General features: G+C 45.4%; 1 long non-coding RNA gene across 2 annotated transcripts in view; it reads right to left on the bottom strand.

Annotated features, from left to right (window-relative positions):
* Positions 1–657: 657 nt before the first annotated feature.
* Positions 658–23,909, bottom strand: part of LOC135000408 (uncharacterized) — a 78,424-nt gene continuing 55,172 nt past the window's right edge. The window contains exons 2-3 of one of the 2 annotated variants that reach the window (XR_010202356.1): positions 8,244–8,287; positions 658–4,595 (exon numbers count right to left, since the gene is read on the bottom strand). This is a non-coding gene — a long non-coding RNA (uncharacterized LOC135000408). The remainder of the gene's footprint in view (positions 4,596–8,243; positions 8,288–23,909) is intronic. The other variant, XR_010202373.1, reaches the window with a different exon arrangement.

Below are 23,909 nucleotides of genomic sequence, written 5' to 3'. Positions count from 1 at the left end.
TGGTAAGTATGTTTTTTTTTTAATTTTGAAACTTTTTTTTTTTTTTTTACTGAGATCAGCTTGTGTGTCCATCACACAGAGCTGAACACTGGAGCCGGGTCACTACACAGCTTTCTCTTCTTCCGGGAGGGGGGGACAGAAAATGCTGTGCAGAAGTAGAGATATTGCAGTGATCCCTGTGATTAGTGATTACGTCATCTGATTGCAATCCTTTGCATACCACCTCCTAACTGCATTTGCGATGCGATCGCATCTGTGATAACCATCACGACCATCGGTCACGATGTTCATTTGTGATGGCAGGCTGAGTAAGCCAGAGCTTATTCAGGCTTGCCATCGTAGTGCGGCTTGCAAGGTCAAGGAAACTGCATACACGGCACAATCCTTGACCTCGCCACTCCCGGAAAATGAGGGTGACACGGCCCCGTTTTCCTCAATGCTATTCGTCCCCGCCATGTACCTCCCTCCAAACATCTGTGCCTGAACAGAAAACTGCATTAAGAATCACATAATTAGGTCTGAATTAAGCCCATAATTATTAGCACAATCTGCAGTTTAAGATTGACATATCTGTGGACCAGCAGAATTCATGACACTGACATTTATTTATTAATTGTTTATTAACAGTTTCTTATATAGCGCAGCAAATTCCTTTGCGCTTTACAAGTGTAAATAACAATGATATAACAAAACTGGGTAATAACAAACAGTCATAGAGGTAGGAAGGCCCTGCTCGCAAGCATACAATCTATCGGGAAATAGGCATGTGTACACAAGGATAGGTACTATCTATTGCAGAGTCGTCCACCAGATTCCAAAGGTTCTTGGTGGGCTGCATGATATGGTCAGACAGCAATGATGAACCTGGGTCGAGAGGAAGAGAACGTGAAGAATGAGAAGACATGTGAGGATGTGTGTGGACTGTGCAGAGTGGATGCAATTTGATAGGAAGGTTTATGAAAGTTATGTGGACGGTTTTAGAATTTGATATGCTCTCCTGAAGAGGTGAGTTTTCAGGGAACGCTTGAAAGTTTGGAGACTAGAGGAGAGTCTTATTGTGCATGGTAGGGCATTCCACAGAGTGGGTGCAGCCCAAAGAAAGTCCTGCAATCGTGAGTGGGAGCGAGTAATGAGTGTCGATGAGAGACGCAGATCTTGTGACGAGCGAAGAGGTCGGGTTGGGAGATATTTTGAGACAAGCGAAGTGATGTACATTGGTGTAGTTTGGTTAATGGCCTTGTGTGTGAGTAAAAGAATTTTATATTGAATACGGTAGAATACAGGTAACCAATGGAGGGACTGACAGAGTAGATCTGCAGACGATGAACGTCTAGCGAGGAAGATTAGCCTCGCAGCTGCATTCAGAATGGATTGTAAGTGGTGAGAGTCTCGTTTTAGGAAGACCAGTTAGGAGACTATTGCAATAATCAATGCAGGAGATAATGAGAGCGTGGATTAGAGTTTTAGCAGTGTCTTGTGTAAGGTATGGTCGTATTTTGGATATGTTTATTAGATGCATGTAACATGATTTTGAAACAGATTGAATGTGGGAAACAAAGGACAGATCAGAGTCAAGGATGACACCTAGGCAGTGAGCTTGTGTGGCAGGGTTGATTGCCAAGTTTTCAACAGTGATAGAGATATCAGGTTGGTACCTACTATTGGCCAGTGGAAATATAATTAACTCTGTTTTTGAAATATTACGTTTCAGGTGGCGAGATGTCATCCAAGATGAAATGGCAGAAAGGCATTCAGTGACCCGGCACAATACAGATAGGGACAAATCAGGGAAGGATAGGTAGATTTGAGTATTATCTGCATACAGATGATACTGAAATCCAAAAGAGCTGATTAGTTTACCAAGAGATGAGGTATAGATTGAGAAAAGCAGAGGACCCAAGACTGAGCCTTGCGGTACTCCAACTGAAAGAGGTAGCGAAGAGGAGGTAGATTCAGAGAAGCGAACACTGAAGAAGCGATTAGATAGGTAGGATAGAAACCAAAGCACATTTATTGGTAAGCTGCTCAATCAGCTTGTGATGTCACTCAGGTGCTAAAAGGTAGGGGCAATTCTGGGTAAGAGAAAAACATTTTGCTATCCCTAATGCACACTGACTGAGAATTAACACTACATAATAATCAGATAATACAGAGATCTTAGTTGCGTATATCTGCAGATATAGGGTTAAGACCCAAGCCGAACGGCAAGGCGTCTCTGTCACTGGGGGTCCCTAATACTAGGTGTGGGTCCAGGGTGCGGGGCCCCATCATGTCAGCACAGGTCAGCTACCCCAGGGCAGCACACAGGTTAAAATTAGTAAGGGTTAATAAGAAGCGCATACTGTAAGTGCTATGTAAGTGAGGTGTGATTAAAATGATACAAAAATATATAGAATGCGACAGGGAAAAACATAAGTGTTAATAAAGTGTTAGGGTGTGCCAACCTGTAGCAGCCTATCCATACTAACATAGGGAAAAATCGCACCCCAAACCCACCCCATAAATAATGACAAATATGTCTGGGTCTAATAGTCCAGTGTAAGGCCACATGATAATGGCTCCTACAGCATCTGAGAGCCAGCTACCTGGAGACACCCCTAACTTCTCCAATGGCACTCTGGAGTCAGCAATCCCTCCTAATGCTGACCCATCCATGCCTCTTTGAAATACAATATACATTTATTGGTAAACTGCTCAATCAGATTGTGATGTCACTGAGGTGCTAAAAGGGAGGGGTAATTCTTGGTAAGAGAAAAACATTTTGCTATCCCTAATGCACACTGACTGAGAAATAACACTACATAATACTCAGATAATACAGAGATCTTAGTTGCGTATATATGTAGACATAGGGTTAAGCCCCCAGGCCGAACGGCAAGGCTTCTCTGTCACTGGGGATCTCTGTATTAACTGATTATTATGTAGTGCTATTTCTCACTCAGTGTGCATTAGGGATAGCAAAATGTTTTTCTCTTAGGACAGAAACCAAGAAAGGACTGTGTCTTTAAGACTTAGGGATTGTAGTGTTCGTATGACAAGAAAGTGGTCAACAGTGTCAAAGGCAGCAGATAGATCAATAAGAATAAGTAGTGAGTAATGGCCTTTAGACTTCGTAGCAACCAAATCATTAACCACTTTAGTCAGTGCTGTCTCTGTGGAGTATTGGGAATGGAAGCTGGCCGAAGTGGGTCCAATAAGTAGTGTGAGTTAAGAAAGTGTGTGAGTTGAGTGTAGGCAAGTCTCTCCAGTAGCTTAGAGAGACAAGGGAGCTGAGAGATAGGGCGGTAGTTTGAGAGAGAGTTAGGGTCAGAATTTTGTATATTTCAAAATGGGAGTAATCACTGCATGCTTGAACAGTGCAGGAAAATACCAGTAGAGAGAGAGAGATTACAGATGTTAGTTAAGGTAGGGATGAGCACCGGAGACAGAGCTTTACTTATTTGTGAGGGTAAAGGATCAAGAGGAAAGGTAGTAGAGAAGCAGGATGAGAAGAGTGATGATACTTCATCTTTATTTGTGGGATCAAATGAAGAGAGAGTGCCAAAGGGTTCAGGTAAAGAACTGAGAAGGTCACTGCCTGACGAAGAGCATACCATTTCATCTTGGATCTTATCAATCTCCTCCTTGAAGTAGGAAGCAAGATCCTGTGCCTTGATAGTGGTTGGTGGGGTAGTTGAGGGAGGATTCAGAAGTGATTTAAATGTATTAAAGAGTCATTTGGGGTTAGATGCTTGAGCAGAGATAAGAGTTTGGAAATATGTTTGTTTGGCAGTGTCCAGGGCATTTCTGTAAGAGTGGTAGACAGTCTTCTATGTGAGGAAGTCACTTGAAATACGAGATTTACACCACTGACGTTCAAGTTTACAAGTGAATTTTTGTAGATGTCTTGTTTTTTTTAATTTATAATTTGTTTATTGAGCAGCCAAAAATACACATGAGAAAACAACCATATATCTGGAAAGCATATGAACGGATATCAGCAAAGGACAAAATTACAGTACAGGCCCAGAGATTGACATAACATACATAATGGCTGATCTTTTTTTTTTTTTTTTTTATACTTAAGTCAAAAGAAGTAATAGAGAGATTAGAAAAAAGAAAGGGAGGAAAGGAAACCAAAAGAGAGGAATGAGGAGAGAGAAAAAGAAGGGGGAAGAGGATATGGGATTAGGGAGCTGAGTAACACTCAATATAAGGAGTCTAAACGACATGTTGGCATATCCGAAATATGATGATAATAATCAGGCAACATCATTGCTGAACAGCATAATCTTAGCAACATACATCAAGAGACAGGGGCCAGCTGCCCACGCTTAGAAACAGGGTCAAAAAGCTTGTGCAGCTGATCTCGGGTATGGGAAGACATATTATTTAAGACTAGTCCCCACTTCCTATTGAAAAGAGCAATACCACTAGTAGCATACACAGTTGCCATACGGCGCTCATGATAGATAACTTCCAACAGAGCAGTCTCCCATTCCTGTATAGTCGGGGCCGTCGGGTATATCCAATGGGAAGTATCATCTGCTTTGCCACAGTTACCATAACCGTCAAGGCCGGGACCATACTGGAAATGTTGGAGGTGTGCAACCAGTCTGAAAAATCAGCAAATAACATTGCTCGAACATTTACCAATAAATTCAAAGCAAACAGTTTGTTAAGGTAGGTACAAAGTTTATGCCAACATTTTTTAATCTTACAGCAAGACCAGAAATTGTGAGTTAGGTTAGCATTTAGCATGGAACACTTAACACAAAACCCTAATTCTAAGGGGTTGAAATCTTTCCTTTGTGCCGGGGAAACATACATTTTATTAATAGTCCTAATATGAATTTCTTGCAACCTAGCCGGTTTCAAGTGTCTAAGAACTCGTTTCGTGTTACTTAATATGTGTGTGATGTCTGGGAGATCTGGAACTTCCCTTCTCCAAGCTGATGAAAGGGGAAGCCATGAAGGAGTATTAGCATCGATTAAATCTGCATATAAGTATTTAATTCTGAATGGGCGAGAACGACAAAGAGCTATGACGTTCAGTATTATATGAGAAGGGGGGAACAGATATACAGGACCCTTAAGAGCTGTAACATAGTGTCTCTGTTGAAGATACATGAAGAAGTGTCTCTGAGGTAGGGAGAATTTGTCTTTCAATTGGAAAAAGGAGAGAAATTGTCCACCGGGATCAAAAACATCTTTAATTGCAGAAATACCCTGTAATTTCCACGTGTGGAACATTTTGTTGTCTAGTGATGGAAGGAAATTAGGGTTTCCCCAAATAGGGATGTAAGGAGTGACATGTGGATCAGTCTTCAGGTTTTTATGGATCGAAACCCAGGCCCTATATGTGTCGTAAAATAAAACATTAAGTCTGATCTCTTTCGGGACATCTCTCAGGCAGGTATGTAAAAGTGCAGCCGGAGAGTATGGAGAAAAAAGCGCTTCCTCTAGGGGGAGGTTAACATAAGATGTTTGGTTGAGGAGCCAGTCCGAAGCGTATCGGAACAAAGCTGCTCTGGCAAACCATCGGACATTAGGGACACTGAGTCCTCTTATTTGTGTAGTAAGGAACGTGCGAGACCTGGGCATGCGCGGTCTTCCATTCTTCCAAATAAATTTGGAGAACATTCTGAAACAAACCAGCGCGTCTGAATTAGATATCGTCACAGGTAGCATCTGGAGCAAATATGACAATTTTGGAAAAGTCACTGATTTCACCACTATGGTCCTGCCTAGGATGGAGAGGGGAAGATCAATCCAGTTCTCCAATTGACGCCTCATTTTCTGGATGATTGGCGTATAATTACAAGAATAAATTTGAGAGGTATGCGTGGGGATATTTATTCCTAGATATTTCAATGAAGCTGTGTTGAGTTTGAGACGAGGTACTAAATTTGAGAGGTCTACCAAAGCCAATTGGGGGCCTATGGGGAGTAAGTCAGATTTCCTGGCATTCACTCTGTACCCTGCAAAAGATCCAAATTTAGTTATGATATCAAATATGGCTGGAATGAAAGTCAGGGGGTTGCGCACAAACAAGAGCATGTCATCTGCGAACAAACTCAACTTAATTTGCACATCCCCCACCTCAACACCGGAAAAGGTGGGAAGGCGTCTAAGTGCGATAGCCAGGGGTTCCAGAGCCAATGCAAACAGGAGGGGTGAAAGTGGACAGCCCTGTCTAGTACCTCTTTGGGTAGGGAAAGGGGCAGACAGGAACTTATTGGTGAAAATTTGGGTAAGGGGTACTTGGTAAAGGGCCTGCAGCGTAGATACAAATGTAAGAGGGAAACCAAACCTCCGGAGAGTCTCGAACAGGTGGTCCCACGTAACCAAATCAAAAGCTTTCTCGGCATCTAATGATAACAGGAAGGCAGGACCACCCGCCCGAGAGAGCTCCAAGGCCTGCATAACAGCTAGAATCTTCCTAATATTTGTCACTGAATGCCTACCCCATATGAAACCAGTTTGGTCTTCATGAATGAGGTCCGGAAGCATTTTTTTTATTCTTTCTGACAGAAGTTTAGTAAAGATTTTATGGTCGACGTTATGCAGTGCGATAGGTCTATACGATGAGGGCAATAGCAAGTCCCGCCCCGGTTTGGGCAGTACTCTAATCGAGGCCGAGTTAAAATATTGTGTGGCCTTGTGGAGGTAGTAAATGGAATTGTACAAAGATGCCAAGGGGCCACTAACTTTCGTCTCAAGAATCTTATAGAACTCTCCAAACAGACCGTCAGGGCCCGGAGATTTAAGATTTTTAAGAGAATGAATAGTATCTAGGACTTCCTGCGCGGTGATGTGGGCTGTGAGTGACACTAAATGTTCGTGATTAAGTTGGGATAACTCCATTCCCCTCCAAAAGTCTTGTTTAGCCTCAGTGTCAATCGGGTCTTGGGAATACAAATTTTTGTAAAAGTTATGAAAAATATCAGAGATTTTGTGTCCCTGAAAATTACATTTCCCCTCTCCATCCCTCAAAGCTGCTATATGATGCGGACCAGAGTCCGCCCGAAGAAGACTAGACAGTAATTTCCCAGATTTATTGCCAAAGCGAAATATATTATGTCTACCCGCCCCCAAAAACTTATTAGAAATTTGCGTTAGGACTTGATCAAAATGTTGTTTAGCTTTGGTGTAGGCAGTTTTCCGATCTAATGTGGGGGAAGCTTTGAAGTCTTGAAAGGAAGAAGTGAGATTAGATTGAGCATTGCGATAGGTGGAATTAATTTCCTTTTTAAACTTAGCGACAAAACGCAATAATCTCTCCCCTCAGCACCGCCTTGGCAGTCTGCCAAAACAGAGCCGGGTTCGATTCGTGTATGGAATTATTAAGGCAATATGAATCCCAGGCGACAAGCAACATATCTTGGAAATGTTGGGAGCCCGCCAAGCGGGCAGGGAACCTCCACTGAGAGGATGAGCCTAAAACATATTTAGTTTGAATCGTTATGGAGATAGGTGCATGATCTGAAATTAGTATTGGTTCTATGCTAGCATCTGTGATTTTATCTGACAAAACGTCAGAAACAAAAAAGTAGTCTAAGCGAGAGAATGAGTTGAAAGTGGCAGAAAAATAAGTGTATTCAAGTTCTACGGGGTTGTGGAGTCTCCAAACGTCAACGAGACCAAGCTGGGTGGATAGATATGTCAGGTTGGTTTTTGGAAGTCTATAATTGCGGGAAGATACTGCCTTCCTATCTAACACCACAGACGAGACTAGATTTAGGTCCCCACCTAGGATAATAGTGTCTGTGTAGGGTCTAAGCAAGTTAGTAAGTTTTATATAAAACGATTTGTCGTAGATAGTGGGGGCGTAAACATTACATAAAATGTACCTAGAACCCTCCAAAGTGATGTCTAATATAATAAATCTGCCTTGTGTATCAATGTTTTGGCTATGGATCTCAAAGGAGATCCCTTTACGGATGAGGATAGCTACCCCTCTCGCCTTTGATGTGTAAGAGGAAGAAGCAACCAGCTTCTGGCGAAGCATGGAAAGCTTCAAATGTTCCTCAGGGGTCAAATGTGTCTCCTGTAACAGGATAATGTCAGCCTTCACTTTGTTCATATAAGTGAGTATCCGCCTACGCTTAACAGGAGAATGTATGCCCCAGACGTTCCATGAGTAAATTTTAAGAGAAGCAGCCATAATCAAAAAAGACGGGTGGTAATAGCTTCACATGAATTGAGAATCCACATTTACAATGTAAAACATCAAAATAGAACAGTTGTACAGGTATACTCACAAGTACCAGCAGTAGAATGCCATCAAGGATATTTCTCCAGCTCCCTAGGAGGAAGGGGGTAGAGAAAAGAGAAAAAAAAAAGAAAGGAGTGACAGATAAAACAAAGAACATAGAAAGACACAAATAAAACAGGATGGACGCGAAACAATGAGTTCACAACCATATTACATTGAACCACGGCAACCGTGAACTCTCCCCTGTGAAAAAGACAAGAGATACGGAAATACACAGTATAACATTGCCCCCCGCAAACCATAATGAAGACCCACAGATCCAAAACATTATCACGAGGGGGCATAGACCTATGAAAGATTGACCAATACTGAACAGTGAAACAGAGCACGGAGGCTCCAACCTGAGTTTTCGGACATCAAGGAAACAGAAAACATCAACTTATGGGACATAATAATTATAGAACAGTCTGTATCATAGAGCATCGCCACTTGGAGTGTTGAGGTAAGAAGACAAAACATTCAGATCATCTGCAGTCTCACTCGTTTAGTTCCATTGAAGAAGATTCCAGGGGTTCCGCTTCGCGTAGGAGAAACGCCTTGGCCTCCTCCACATTCGTGAAGTCCTTAGAACCTTAAGGCAAGAAGATGCGCAGCCTGGCCGGATAAAGCAATGCAAACTTGGTACCGGACTGCACCAATTGGGAACATACAACCGACATTTCCCTCCGAGATCTGGACACCTCCGCTGAATATTCTTGAAAGAGAAATATCCTCTGGCCGTCCCATGTCAGCGCACCTTTGGATCTGGCTGCGGACCAAATCAATTCCTTATGTCTGAAATTTAAACAGCGAAATATCACTGGGCCGGGACGGGCCTGATTAGAGTCCCTCGGTGGATCCAGACGGTGGGCCCGTTCAATCTCGAGGGATGATAATTCCTCAGGAATTCCAAGCAGGTCAGGAAGATCAGAGAGCAGAAATCTGAGTAAGTCGGGGCCCCTGACGGACTCCTTAAGGCCGACTATCCTCAGATTGTTTCGTTTCGAACGGTTTTCCAGGTCGTCTAGCTTAGACATCATGGGGGAGATTCAAATGTTTGAAAAGTCAGTTGGGAGTCTGTTTTTTTCCTATCTAATAGATAGGAAAAAACAGACACCCAACCGACTTTTCAAACATTTGAATCTCCCCCCATATGTTGTCGTGAGGAGGATAACTGGGATACCTGTTGTTTCAAATCATCAATCTCCCGGAATTTGGCACCTATGCGGTTCTCATTAATGGAGATTCTGCGGGACATGGAGCTTAACTCTGATTTAATGTCGGAGACCGCTGACATGAGTTTGTCAGCTTGTATTTGAAGTAGAGGTTCCACTGTTTCATTAATAGCTTTCACAATTTCAGCATAGGAGGGTGGCGTAGGAGGAGCCTTAGGCGGCATGATGCCGAGGCCGTCAGGTATTAGGTCAGGGTTAATACAAGGCTCTGGAGGGGACGGTGATTCAGCAGAAGGTGCCGCTCTTTTTCTACCTCCCTTAAGACATTGAGGTTTAGGAGCCGACACAGTAATAAATTTGTCCATAACACGTTCAAGAAGCTCCGCAAGTATCGGCCAATCAGATTGGAGTATTTCCAAGAATATGAGCAACTTAAGAGATATTCACGGTTGCCACTGAGAGCAGGGCACTACTCCATATATGTTACATTGAAGCAAAAGTACAGGTACATGAAGAAAGCACCACTGTGTGATATATAACGTAGAAGAGCACTGACATCCGCAGGAATAGATAGCGATAACTATCACTGAGAGACTTAAATCTTCCCTTCAGCGTGGGGACCCGACCAGCAGCGTCCTCCCAGAAAGAAGAGGCATGAACAATGTCCCAGCGGAGAAAAATTCAGCACAAACAGGGTGAGGTGGGGGGTGCTGAGGTGGTATTATAGCACAGTGAGCAGCTGGCAGCGGATAGGGCCACACAGAAGAGCCAGGAATAATGCAGAAGCAGGGGATGATGGAGGTTCTGCACCACAACTCCAATTAAGCAGGGATGCTATTAGTGAGGAGGCTGCAGTGCATGGGGATGTTATACAGCATGAGGAGAGCTCTTGCTGCCTACAGGCATACACATTGAGACCGGGGGGGAGAGAGCAGGGTGCAGGCAGGATCCACAGCGGACACACACAGGCTCCCCAGCGCCGGACAGCCCAGCCGTGCTGACTTGCATGCAGGGAAGATGGCCGCCACTGTGTGTTACCCTCCTCTGGAGCTCCCAGCAGCGTGACGTCCACCTATCCCCGCCGCCAAACGAGGGTCCAGACGTTACAGAAGGGGAGAAACAGCGGGTTCCGGGCAGCCGTCTAGCGGGGAAGAGGCTCCGATCACCCGTGCGCAGCTCCGTTATTCTCCCGGAGGTCTTCCAAACTCGAGGTCCCGGCTGCACACGAGGAGGGGGGCCGCAATCCGCAGAGACAGCAAGAGCTGTCTCCCGACTCCGCGGCACCCTCCTATGTAGGCTCTGATGAGAGGTGAGGAGACGGGAACCAGAAGCAGGGGGAAAGAGACTGAGGAGGGGTGCCAAAAAGGGGTTTTTAAAGGGCTTTAATCTGGAGCCCAGGGAAACTGCTGCCTTCCTGCATGCCAGCCAGGCCACGCCCGCTTGTAGATGTCTTGTTAATTTAGAGTGCCATGGTTGACATTTAGGCCTATGTGGAGTGTGATGGGTAGCTGGAACGCTTCATCAAGGGCTAGTTCTAGAGTCTGGTTCAGGTGTGATACAGCCATCTCAGGAGAGGTGAATGCAGAAATAGGTGAAAGTAGTTGTTGGAGTGAGGTGGAAAGTTCTTGAAGATTAATTGTGTTAATATTTCTGTGGGTTCGAGGAGGATTGGAGGACTTCAGTAACACAGAGTTTGAATTAACGGAGGAGAGCATGCAGGTGATAAGGTTGTGATCTGAGAGGGGGAAAGGAGTGTTAGTGAGTTCAGAAATGGAGCATAGTCTGGTGAATACTAGATCAAGGCAGTGGCCTACCCGATGAGTAGAGGAGTCAGTCCATTCGGAGAGGCCGAGAGAGGAGGTTAGAGAGAGTAGTTTGGAGCTGTCGGCAGCAGATTTTGGACAATCAATAGGAATATTGAAGGCACCCATGATGATGGTGGAGATGTCAGAGGATATGAAGTGAGGGAGCCAGGCAGAAAAATCTTCCAGAAATAGTTTGGGATGCCCAGGTGGGCGATTAGATAGCTGCAACATGCAGAGACAAAGGAGAGTAAACCCTGATGGAATGTACTTCAAATTATTTAAATGTGAGTGATGGAACCTGTGGTAGAACAGTGTATGCAAAAGATTGGGAAAGTAATCAGAACATGTCGACACTAGTGATGTGCACCGGACATTTTTCGGGTTTTGTGTTTTGGTTTTGGATTCGGATTCGGACGCGTTTTGGTAAAACCTCCCTGAAAATTTTTTGTCGGATTCGGGTGTGTTTTGGATTCGTGTGTATTTTTACAAAAACCCCTCAAAAACAGCTTAAATCATAGAATTTGGGGGTCATTTTGATCCCATAGTATTATTAACCTCAATAACCATAATTTCCACTCATTTTCAGTCTATTCTGAACACCTCACACCTCACAATATTATTTTTAGTCCTAAAATTTGCACCGAGTTCACTGAATGACTAAGCTAAGCGACCCAAGTGCGCGACACAAACACCTGGCCCATCTAGGAGTGGCACTGCAGTGTTAGACAGGATGGCACTTCAAAAAAATAGTCCCCAAATAGCACATGATGCAAAGAAAAAAAGAGGCGCAATGAGGTAGCTGTGTGACTAAGCTAAGCGACCCAAGTGGCCGACACAAACACCTGGCCCATCTAGGAGTGGCACTGCAGTGTCAGACAGGATGGCACTTCAAAAAAATAGTCCCCAAACAGCACATGATGCAAAGAAAAAAGAGACGCAATGAGGTAGCTGTGTGACTAAGCTAAGCGACCCAGGTGGCCGACACAAACACCTGGTCCATCTAGGAGTGGCACTGCAGTGTCAGACAGGATGGCACTTCAAAAAAATAGTCCCCAAACAGCACATGATGTAAAGAAAAAAAGAGGTGCACCAAGGTCGCTGGATGGCTAAGCTAAGCGACACAAGTGGCCGACACAAACACCTGGCCCATCTAGGAGTGGCACTGCAGTGTCAGGCAGGATGGCACTTCAAAAAAATAGTCCCCAAACAGCACATGATGCAAAGAAAAATTAAAGAAAAAAGAGGTGCAAGATGGAATTGTCCTTGGGCCCTCCTACCCACCCTTATGTTGTATAAACAGGACATGCACACTTTAACAAACCCATCATTTCAGCGACAGGGTCTGCCACACAACTGTGACTGAAATGACTGGTTGGTTTGGGCCCCCACCAAATAAGAAGCAATCAATCTCTCCTTGCACAAACTGGCTCTACAGAGGCAAGATGTCCACCTCCTCCTCATCGTCCGATTCCTCACCCCTCCTCACAGATTATTAGTTCGTCCCCACTGGAATCCACCATCTCAGGTCGCTGTGTACTTTCTGGAGGCAATTGCTGGTGAATGTCTCCACGGAGGAATTGATTATAATTCATTTTGATGAACATCATCTTCTCCACATTTTCTGGAAGTAACCTCGTACGCCGATTGCTGACAAGGTGAGCGGCTGCACTAAACACTCTTTCGGAGTACACACTGGAGGGTGGGCAACTTAGGTAAAATAAAGCCAGTTTCTTCAAGGGCCTCCAAATTGCCTCTTTTTCCTGCCAGTATACGTACGGATTGTCGGACGTGCCTACTTGGATGCGGTCACTCATATAATCCTCCACCATTCATTCAATGGTGACAGAATCATATGCAGTGACAGTAGACGACATGTCAGTAATTGTTGCCAGGTCCTTCAGTCCGGACCAGATGTCAGCACTCGCTCCAGACTGCCCTGCATCACCGCCAGCGGGTGGGCTCGGAATTCTTAGCCTTTTCCTCGCACCCCCAGTTGCGGGAGAATGTGAAGGAGGAGCTGTTGACGGGTCACGTTCCGCTTGACTTGACAATTTTCTCACCAGCAGGTCTTTGAACCACTGCAGACTTGTGTCTGCCGGAAAGAGAGATCCAACGTAGGTTTTAAATCTAGGATCGAGCACGGTGGGCAAAATGTAGTGCTCTGATTTCAACAGATTGACCACCCGTGAATCCTGGTTAAGCGAATTAAGGGCTCCATCCTCAAGTCCCACATGCCTAGCGGAATCGCTCTGTTTTAGCTCCTCCTTCAATGTCTCCAGCTTCTTCTGCAAAAGCCTGATGAGGGGAATGACCTGACTCAGGCTGGAAGTGTCTGGACTGACTTCACGTGTGGCAAGTTCAAAGGGTTGCAGAACCTTGCACAACGTTGAAATCATTCTCCACTGCGCTTGAGTCAGGTGCATTCCCCCTCCTTTGCCTATATCGTAGGCAGATGTATAGGCTTGAATGGCCTTTTGCTGCTCCTCCATCCTCTGAAGCATATAGAGGGTGGAATTCCACATCGTTACCACCTCTTGCTTCAGATGATGGCAGGGCAGGTTCAGGACTGTTTGCTGGTGCTCCAGTCTTCTGTACGCAGTGGCTGAATGCCGAAAGTGGCCCGCAATTCTTCGGGCCACCGACAGCATCTCTTGCACGCCCCTGTCATTTTTTAAATAATTCTGCACCACCAAATTCAATGTATGTGCAAAACATGGGACGTGCTGGAATTTGCCCAGAAGTAATGCACGCACAATATTGCTGGCGTTGTCCGATGTCACAAATCTCCAGGAGAGTCCATTTGGGGTAAGCCATTCTGCGATGATGTTCCTCAGTTTCCGTAAGAGGTTGTCAGCTGTGTGCCTCTTCTGGAAAGCGGTGATACAAAGCGTAGCCTGCCTAGGAACGAGTTGGCGTTTGCGAGATGCTGCTACTGGTGCCGCCGCTGCTGTTCTTGCTGCGGGAGGCAATACATCTACCCAGTGGGCTGTCACAGTCATATAGTCCTGAGTCTGCCCTGCTCCACTTGTCCACATGTCCGTGGTTAAGTGGACATTGGGTACAACTGCATTTTTTAGGACACTGGTGACTCTTTTTCTGAGGTCTGTGTACATTTTCGGTATCGACTGCCTAGAGCAGGCATTCCCAACCACGGTCCTCAAGGCACACCAACAGTGCAGGTTTTAGTGATATCCAGGCTGCAGCACAGGTGAATTAATTAGTGGCTCAGTTATTTTGATTTAATCATCTGTGCTGCAGCCTGGATATCACTAAAACCTGCACTGTTGGTGTGCCTTGAGGACCGTGGTTGGGAATGCCTGGCCTAGAGAAATGGAACCTAGATGTTATTTGGTACCGGGGACACAGTACCTCAATCAAGTCTGTAGTTGCCTGTGAATTAACGGTGGATAACGGAAACACGTTTCTCACCGCCCAGGCTGCCAAGGCCTGAGTTATCTGTTTTGCAGCAGGATGACTGCTGTGATATTTCATCTTCCTCGCAAAGGACTGTTGGACAGTCAATTGCTTACTGGAAGTAGTACAAGTGGTCTTCCGACTTCCCCTCTGGGATGACGGTCGACTCCCAGCAGCAACAACAGCAGCGCCAGCAGCAGTAGGCGTTACACTCAAGGATGCATCGGAGGAATCCCAGGCAGGAGAGGACTCGTCAGACTTGACAGTGACATGGCCTGCAGGACTATTGGCTTTCCTGTGTAAGGAGGAAATTGACACTGGGGGAGTTGGTGGTGTGGTTTGCAGTAGCTTGGTTACAAGAGGAAGGGATTTAGTGGTCAGTGGACTGCTTCCGATGTCATCCAAAGTTTTTGAACTTGTCACTGACTTATGATGAATGCGCTGCAGGTGACCTATAAGGGAGGATGTTCCGAGGTGGTTAACGTCCTTACCCCTACTTATTACAGCTTGACAAAGGCAACACACGGCTTGACACCTGTTGTCCGCATTTGTGTTAAAATAATTCCACGCCGAAGAGGTGATTTTTTTTGTAATTTGACCAGGCATGTCAATGGCCATATTCGTCCCACGGACAACAGGTGTCTCCCCGGGTGCCTGACTTAAACAAACCACCTCACCATCAGAATCCTCCTTGTCAATTTCCTCCTCAGCGCCAGCAACACCCATATCCTCATCCTGGTGTACTTCAACAGTGACATCTTCAATTTGACTATCAGGAACTGGACTGCGGGTGCTCCTTCCAGCACTTGCAGGGGGCGTGCAAATGGTGGAAGGCGCCACCTCTTCCTGTCCAGTGTTGGGAAGGTCAGGCATCGCAGCCGACACAATTGGACTCTCCTTGGGGATTTGTGATTTAGAAGAACGCAGAGTTCTTTGCTGTGCTTTTGCCAGCTTAAGTCTTTTCATTTTTCTAGCGAGAGGCTGAGTGCTTCCATCCTCATGTGAAGCTGAACCACTAGCCATGAACATAGGCCAGGGCCTCAGCCGTTCCTTGCCACTCCGTGTCGTAAATGGCATATTGGCAAGTTTACGCTTCTCCTCAGATGCTTTTAATTTTGATTTTTGGGTCATTTTACTGAACTTTTGTGTTTTGGATTTTACATGCTCTCTACTATGACATTGGGCATCGGCCTTGGCAGACGACGTTGATGGCATTTCATCATCTCGGCCATGACTAGTGGCAGCAGCTTCAGCACGAGGTGGAAGTGGATCTTGATTTTTCCCTATTTTACCCTCCACATTTTTGTTTTCCATTTTTTAATGTGTGGAATTATATGCCAGTATCAATAGCAATGGCCTACTACTATATATACTGCGCACAACTGAAATGCACCACAGGTATGGATGGATAGTATACTTGACGACACAGAGGTAGGTAGAGCAGTGGCCTACTGTACCGTACTGCTATATATTATATACTGGTGGTCAGCAAACTGTGCAAAACTGAAATGCACAACTGGTATGGATGGATAGTATACTTGACGACACAGAGGTAGGTAGAGCAGTGGCCTACTGTACCGTACTGCTATATATTATATACTGGTGGTCAGCAAACTGTGCAAAACTGAAATGCACCACAGGTATTGATGGATAGTATACTTGACGACACAGAGGTAGGTAGAGCAGTGGCCTACTGTACCGTACTGCTATATATTATATACTGGTGGTCAGCAAACTGTGCAAATCTGAAATGCACCACAGGTATGGATGGATAGTATACTTGACGACACAGAGGTAGGTAGAGCAGTGGCCTACTGTACCGTACTGCTATATATTATATACTGGTGGTCAGCAAACTGTGCAAAACTGAAATGCACCACAGGTATGGATGGATAGTATACTTGACGATACATAGGTAGGTAGAGTAGTGGCCTACTGTACCGTACTGCTATATATTATATACTGGTGGTCAGCAAACTGTGCAAAACTGAAATGCCCCACAGGTATGGATGGATAGTATACTTGACGACACAGAGGTAGGTAGAGCAGTGGCCTTCTGTACCGTACTCCTATATATTATATACTCGTGGTCAGCAAAATTATGCACTGTACTCCTACTATATACTACAATGCAGCACAGATATGGAGCGTTTTTCAGGCAGAGAACGTATAATACTAGTGGTCACTGGTCAGCAAAACTCTGCACTGTACTCCTCCTATATAATACTGCTGATCCCCAGTCCCCACAATAAAGCAGTGTGAGCACAGATATATGCAGCACACTGAGCACAGATATGGAGCGTTTTTCAGGCAGAGAACGTATAATACTGGTAGTCACTGGTCAGCAAAACTCTGCACTGTACTCCTCCTATATAATAGTGATGAGCGGGTTCGGTTCCTCGGAATCCGAACCCCCCAGAACTTCAGCCTTTTTACACGGATCCGAGGCAGACTCGGATCTTCCCGCCTTGCTCGGCTAACCCGAGCGCGCCCGAACGTCATCATCCCGCTGTTGGATTCTCGCTAGGCTCGGATTCTATCGCGAGACTCGGATTCTATATAAGGAGCCGCGCGTCGCCGCCATTTTCACACGTGCATTGAGATTCATAGGGAGAGGACGTGGCTGGCGTCCTCTCCATTTAGATTAGAAGAGAGAGAGTGAGAGTGAGACACTTGATTTACTGGAGCTTAGGAGTACTCAGAGAGTGCAGAGTTTACTAGTGACTGACCAGTGACCACCAGTGCAGTTTTTTAATTATATTATTATTTAATATAATCCGTTCTCTGCCTGAAAAAAAAACGATACACAGTGACACAGTAACAGTATACCATATCTGTGCTCAGCCTCAGTGTGCTGCATCATCTATGTATATCTGACTGTGCTGAGTGCTCAGTGCTCACACAGCTTAATTGTGGGGGAGACTGGGGAGCAGTAGCAGGAGTACATATTATTTAACAGTGCACACTTTTGCTGCCAGAGTGCCACTGCCAGTGTGACTGACCAGTGACCACTGTCTGACCACCAGTATATTGTGATTGTCTGCCTGAAAAAGTTAAACACTCGTCGTGTGGTGTTTTTATTCTATAAACGCATTCTGCTGACAGTGTCCAGCAGGTCCGTCATTAATTATATAATATATACCTGTCCGGCTGCAGTAGTGATATATATATATATTTTTTATATCATTATCATCCAGTCTATATTAGCAGCAGACGCAGTACGGTAGTCCACGGCTGTAGCTACCTCTGTGTCGGCAGTCGCTCGTCCATCCATAATTGTATACCACCTACCTGTGGTGTTTTTTTTTTTCTATCTTCCTGATACTAGTAGCTTACTTTAGGAGTCTGCAGTGCTGACAGTGTCCAGCAGGTCCGTCATTATAATATGTACCTGTCCGGCTGCAGTAGTGATATATATATATTTTTTATATCATTATCATCCAGTCTATATTAGCAGCAGACGCAGTACGGTAGTCCACGGCTGTAGCTACCTCTGTGTCGGCAGTCGCTCGTCCATCCATAATTGTATACCACCTACCTGTGGTGTTTTTTTTTTCTATCTTCTTGATACTACTAGTAGCTTACTTTAGGAGTCTGCAGTGCTGCTGACAGTGTCCAGCAGGTCCGTCATTATATAATATATACCTGTCCGGCTGCAGTAGTGATATATATATATTTTTTATATCATTATCATCCAGTCTATATTAGCAGCAGACGCAGTACGGTAGTCCACGGCTGTAGCTACCTCTGTGTCGGCAGTCGCTCGTCCATCCATAATTGTATACCACCTACCTGTGGTGTTTTTTTTTTTTCTATCTTCTTGATACTACTAGTAGCTTACTTTAGGAGTCTGCAGTGCTGCTGACAGTGTCCAGCAGGTCCGTCATTATATAATATATACCTGTCCGGCTGCAGTAGTGATATATATATATTTTTTATATCATTATCATCCAGTCTATATTAGCAGCAGACGCAGTACGGTAGTCCACGGCTGTAGCTACCTCTGTGTCGGCAGTCGCTCGTCCATCCATAATTGTATACCACCTACCTGTGGTGTTTTTTTTTCTTTCTATCTTCTTGATACTAGTAGCTTACTTTAGGAGTCTGCAGTGCTGACAGTGTCCAACAGGTCCGTCATTATATAATATATACCTGTCCGGCTGCAGTAGTGATATATATATATATTTTTTATATCATTATCATCCAGTCTATATTAGCAGCAGACGCAGTACGGTAGTCCACGGCTGTAGCTACCTCTGTGTCGGCAGTCGCTCGTCCATCCATAATTGTATACCACCTACCTGTGGTGTTTTTTTTTTTTCTATCTTCCTGATACTAGTAGCTTACTTTAGGAGTCTGCAGTGCTGACAGTGTCCAGCAGGTCCATCATTATATAATATATACCTGTCCAGCTGCAGTAGTGATATATATATATTTTTATATCATTATCATCCAGTCTATAGTAGCAGTAGACGCAGTACGGTAGTCCACGGCTGTAGCTACCTCTGTGTCGGCAGTCGCTCGTCCATCCATAATTGTATACCACCTACCTGTGGTGTTTTTTTTTTCTATCTTCTTGATACTAGTAGCTTACTTTAGGAGTCTGCAGTGCTGACAGTGTCCAGCAAGTCCGTCATTATATAATCTATACCTGTCCGGCTGCAGTAGTGATACATATATATATTTTTATATCATTATCATCCAGTCTATATTAGCAGCAGACGCAGTACGGTAGTCCACGGCTATAGCTACCTCTGTGTCGGCAGTCGCTCGTCCATCCATAATTGTATACCACCTACCTGTGGTGTTTTTTTTTTCTTTCTATCTTCTTGATACTAGTAGCTTACTTTAGGAGTCTGCAGTGCTGACAGTGTCCAGCAGGTCCGTCATTATATAATATATACCTGTCCGGCTGCAGTAGTGATATATATATATTTTTTATATCATTATCATCCAGTCTATATTAGCAGCAGACGCAGTACGGTAGTCCACGGCTGTAGCTACCTCTGTGTCGGCAGTCGCTCGTCCATCCATAAGTATACTAGTATCCATCCATCTCCATTGTTTACCTGAGGTGCCTTTTAGTTGTGCCTATTAAAATATGGAGAACAAAAATGTTGAGGTTCCAAAAATAGGGAAAGATCAAGATCGACTTCCACCTCGTGCTGAAGCTGCTGCCACTAGTCATGGCCGAGACGATGAAATGCCAGCAACGTCGTCTGCCAAGGCCGATGCCCAATGTCATAGTACAGAGCATGTAAAATCCAAAACACCAAATATCAGTAAAAAAATGACTCAAAAATCTAAAATAAAATTGTCGGAGGAGAAGCGTAAACTTGCCAATATGCCATTTACCACACGGAGTGGCAAGGAACGGCTGAGGCCCTGGCCTATGTTCATGGCTAGTAGTTCAGCTTCACATGAGGATGGAAGCACTCAGCCTCTCGCTAGAAAAATGAAAAGACTCAAGCTGGCAAAAGCACAGCAAAGAACTGTGCGTTCTTCGAAATCACAAATCCACAAGGAGAGTCCAATTGTGTCGTTTGCGATGCCTGACCTTCCCAACACTGGACGTGAAGAGCATGCGCCTTCCACCATTTGCACGCCCCCTGCAAGTGCTGGAAGGAGCACCCACAGTCCAGTTCCTGATAGTCAGATTGAAGATGTCAGTGTTGAAGTACACCAGGATGAGGAGGATATGGGTGTTGCTGGCGCTGGGGAGGAAATTGACCAGGAGGATTCTGATGGTGAGGTGTTTTGTTTAAGTCAGGCACCCGGGGAGACACCTGTTGTCCGTGGGAGGAATAGGGCCATTGACATGCCAGGTGAAAATACCAAAAAAATCAGCTCTTCGGTGTGGAAGTATTTCAACAGAAATGCGGACAACATTTGTCAAGCCGTGTGTTGCCTTTGTCAAGCTGTAATAAGTAGGGGTAAGGACGTTAACCACCTCGGAACATCCTCCCTTATACGTCACCTGCAGCGCATTCATCATAAGTCAGTGACAAGTTCAAAAACTTTGGGCGACAGCGGAAGCAGTCCACTGACCAGTAAATCCCTTCCTCTTGTAACCAAGCTCACGCAAACCACCCCACCAACTCCCTCAGTGTCAATTTCCTCCTTCCCCAGGAATGCCAATAGTCCTGCAGGCCATGTCACTGGCAATTCTGACGAGTCCTCTCCTGCCTGGGATTCCTCCGATGCATCCTTGCGTGTAAAGCCTACTGCTGCTGGCGCTGCTGTTGTTGCTGCTGGGAGTCGATGGTCATCCCAGAGGGGAAGTCGTACTCGTAAGACCACTTTTACTACTTCCACCAAGCAATTGACTGTCCAACAGTCCTTTGCGAGGAAGATGAAATATCACAGCAGTCATCCTGCTGCAAAGCGGATAACTGAGGCCTTGGCATCCTGGGCGGTGAGAAACGTGGTTCCGGTATCCATGATTACTGTAGAGCCAACTAGAGACTTGTTGGAGGTACTGTGTCCCCGGTACCAAATACCATCTAGGTTCCATTTCACTAGGCAGGCGATATCAAAAATGTACACAGACCTCAGAAAAAGACTCACCAGTGTCCTAAAAAATGCAGTTGTACCCAATGTCCACTTAACCACGGACATGTGGACAAGTGGAGCAGGGCAGGCTCAGGACTATATGACTGTGACAGCCCACTGGGTAGATGTATGGACTCCCGCCGCAAGAACAGCAGCGGCGGCACCAGTAGCAGCATCTCGCAAACGCCAACTCTTTCCTAGTCAGGCTACGCTTTGTATCACCGCTTTCCAGAATACGCACACAGCTAAAAACCTCTTACGGCAACTAAGGAAGATCATCGCAGAATGGCTTACCCCAATTGGACTCTCCTGTGGATTTGTGGCATCGGACAACACCAGCAATATTGTGTGTGCATTAAATCTGGGCAAATTCCAGCACGTCCCATGTTTTGCACATACCTTGAATTTGGTGGTGCAGAATTATTTAAAAAACGAGAGGGGCGTGCAAGAGATGCTGTCGGTGGCCAGAAGAATTGCGGGACACTTTCGGCGTACAGGCACCACGTACAGAAGACTGGAGCACCACCAAAAACGCCTGAACCTGCCCTGCCATCATCTGAAGCAAGAAGTGGTAACGAGGTGGAATTCAACCCTCTATATGCTTCAGAGGTTGGAGGAGCAGCAAAAGGCCATTCAAGCCTATACAACTGAGCACGATATAGGAGGTGGAATGCACCTGTCTCAAGCGCAGTGGAGAATGATTTCAACGTTGTGCAAGGTTCTGCAACCTTTTGAACTTGCCACACGTGAAGTCAGTTCAGACACTGCCAGCCAGAGTCAGGTCATTCCCCTCATCAGGCTTTTGCAGAAGAAGCTGGAGACATTGAAGGAGGAGCTAACACAGAGCGATTCCGCTAGGCATGTGGGACTTGTGGATGGAGCCCTTAATTTGCTTAACAAGGATTCACGGGTGGTCAATCTGTTGAAATCAGAGCACTACATTTTGGCCACCGTGCTTGATCCTAGATTTAAAACCTACCTTGGATCTCTCTTTCCGGCAGACACAAGTCTGCTGGGGTTCAAAGAACTGCTGGTGACAAAATTGTCAAGTCAAGCGGAACGCGACCTGTCAACATCTCCTCCTTCACATTCTCCCGCAACTGTGGGTGCGAGGAAAAGGCTCAGAATTCTGAGCCCACCCGCTGGCGGTGATGCAGGGCAGTCTGGAGCGACTGCTGATGCTGACATCTGGTCCGGACTGAAGGACCTGACAACGATTACGGACATGTCGTCTACTGTCACTAGAGATGAGCGCCTGAAATTTTTCGGGTTTTGTGTTTTGGTTTTGGGTTCGGTTCCGCGGCCGTGTTTTGGGTTCGAACGCGTTTTGGCAAAACCTCACCGAATTTTTTTTGTCGGATTCGGGTGTGTTTTGGATTCGGGTGTTTTTTTCAAAAAACACTAAAAAACAGCTTAAATCATAGAATTTGGGGGTCATTTTGATCCCAAAGTATTATTAACCTCAAAAACCATAATTTACACTCATTTTCAGTCTATTCTGAATACCTCACACCTCACAATATTATTTTTAGTCCTAAAATTTGCACCGAGGTCGCTGTGTGAGTAAGATAAGCGACCCTAGTGGCCGACACAAACACCGGGCCCATCTAGGAGTGGCACTGCAGTGTCACGCAGGATGTCCCTTCCAAAAAACCCTCCCCAAACAGCACATGACGCAAAGAAAAAGAAAAGAAAAAAGAGGTGCAAGATGGAATTATCCTTGGGCCCTCCCACCCACCCTTATGTTGTATAAACAAAACAGGACATGCACACTTTAACCAACCCATCATTTCAGTGACAGGGTCTGCCACACGACTGTGACTGATATGACGGGTTGGTTTGGACCCCCCCAAAAAAGAAGCAATTAATCTCTCCTTGCACAAACTGGCTCTACAGAGGCAAGATGTCCACCTCATCTTCACCCTCCGATATATCACCGTGTACATCCCCCTCCTCACAGATTATCAATTCGTCCCCACTGGAATCCACCATCTCAGCTCCCTGTGTACTTTGTGGAGGCAATTGCTGCTGGTCAATGTCTCCGCGGAGGAATTGATTATAATTCATTTTAATGAACATCATCTTCTCCACATTTTCTGGATGTAACCTCGTACGCCGATTGCTGACAAGGTGAGCGGCGGCACTAAACACTCTTTCGGAGTACACACTTGTGGGAGGGCAACTTAGGTAGAATAAAGCCAGTTTGTGCAAGGGCCTCCAAATTGCCTCTTTTTCCTGCCAGTATAAGTACGGACTGTGTGACGTGCCTACTTGGATGCGGTCACTCATATAATCCTCCACCATTCTATCAATGTTGAGAGAATCATATGCAGTGACAGTAGACGACATGTCCGTAATCGTTGTCAGGTCCTTCAGTCCGGACCAGATGTCAGCATCAGCAGTCGCTCCAGACTGCCCTGCATCACCGCCAGCGGGTGGGCTCGGAATTCTGAGCCTTTTCCTCGCACCCCCAGTTGCGGGAGAATGTGAAGGAGGAGATGTTGACAGGTCGCGTTCCGCTTGACTTGACAATTTTGTCACCAGCAGGTCTTTCAACCCCAGCAGACCTGTGTCTGCCGGAAAGAGAGATCCAAGGTAGGCTTTAAATCTAGGATCGAGCACGGTGGCCAAAATGTAGTGCTCTGATTTCAACAGATTGACCACCCGTGAATCCTTGTTAAGCGAATTAAGGGCTGCATCCACAAGTCCCACATGCCTAGCGGAATC

This window comes from Pseudophryne corroboree, chromosome 1, assembly GCF_028390025.1.
Source record: "Pseudophryne corroboree isolate aPseCor3 chromosome 1, aPseCor3.hap2, whole genome shotgun sequence".
Classification (NCBI taxonomy): domain Eukaryota; kingdom Metazoa; phylum Chordata; class Amphibia; order Anura; family Myobatrachidae; genus Pseudophryne; species Pseudophryne corroboree.
The sequence above is the reverse complement of the archived record's forward strand: the minus strand, read 5'-3'. Positions and strand labels throughout refer to the sequence as shown.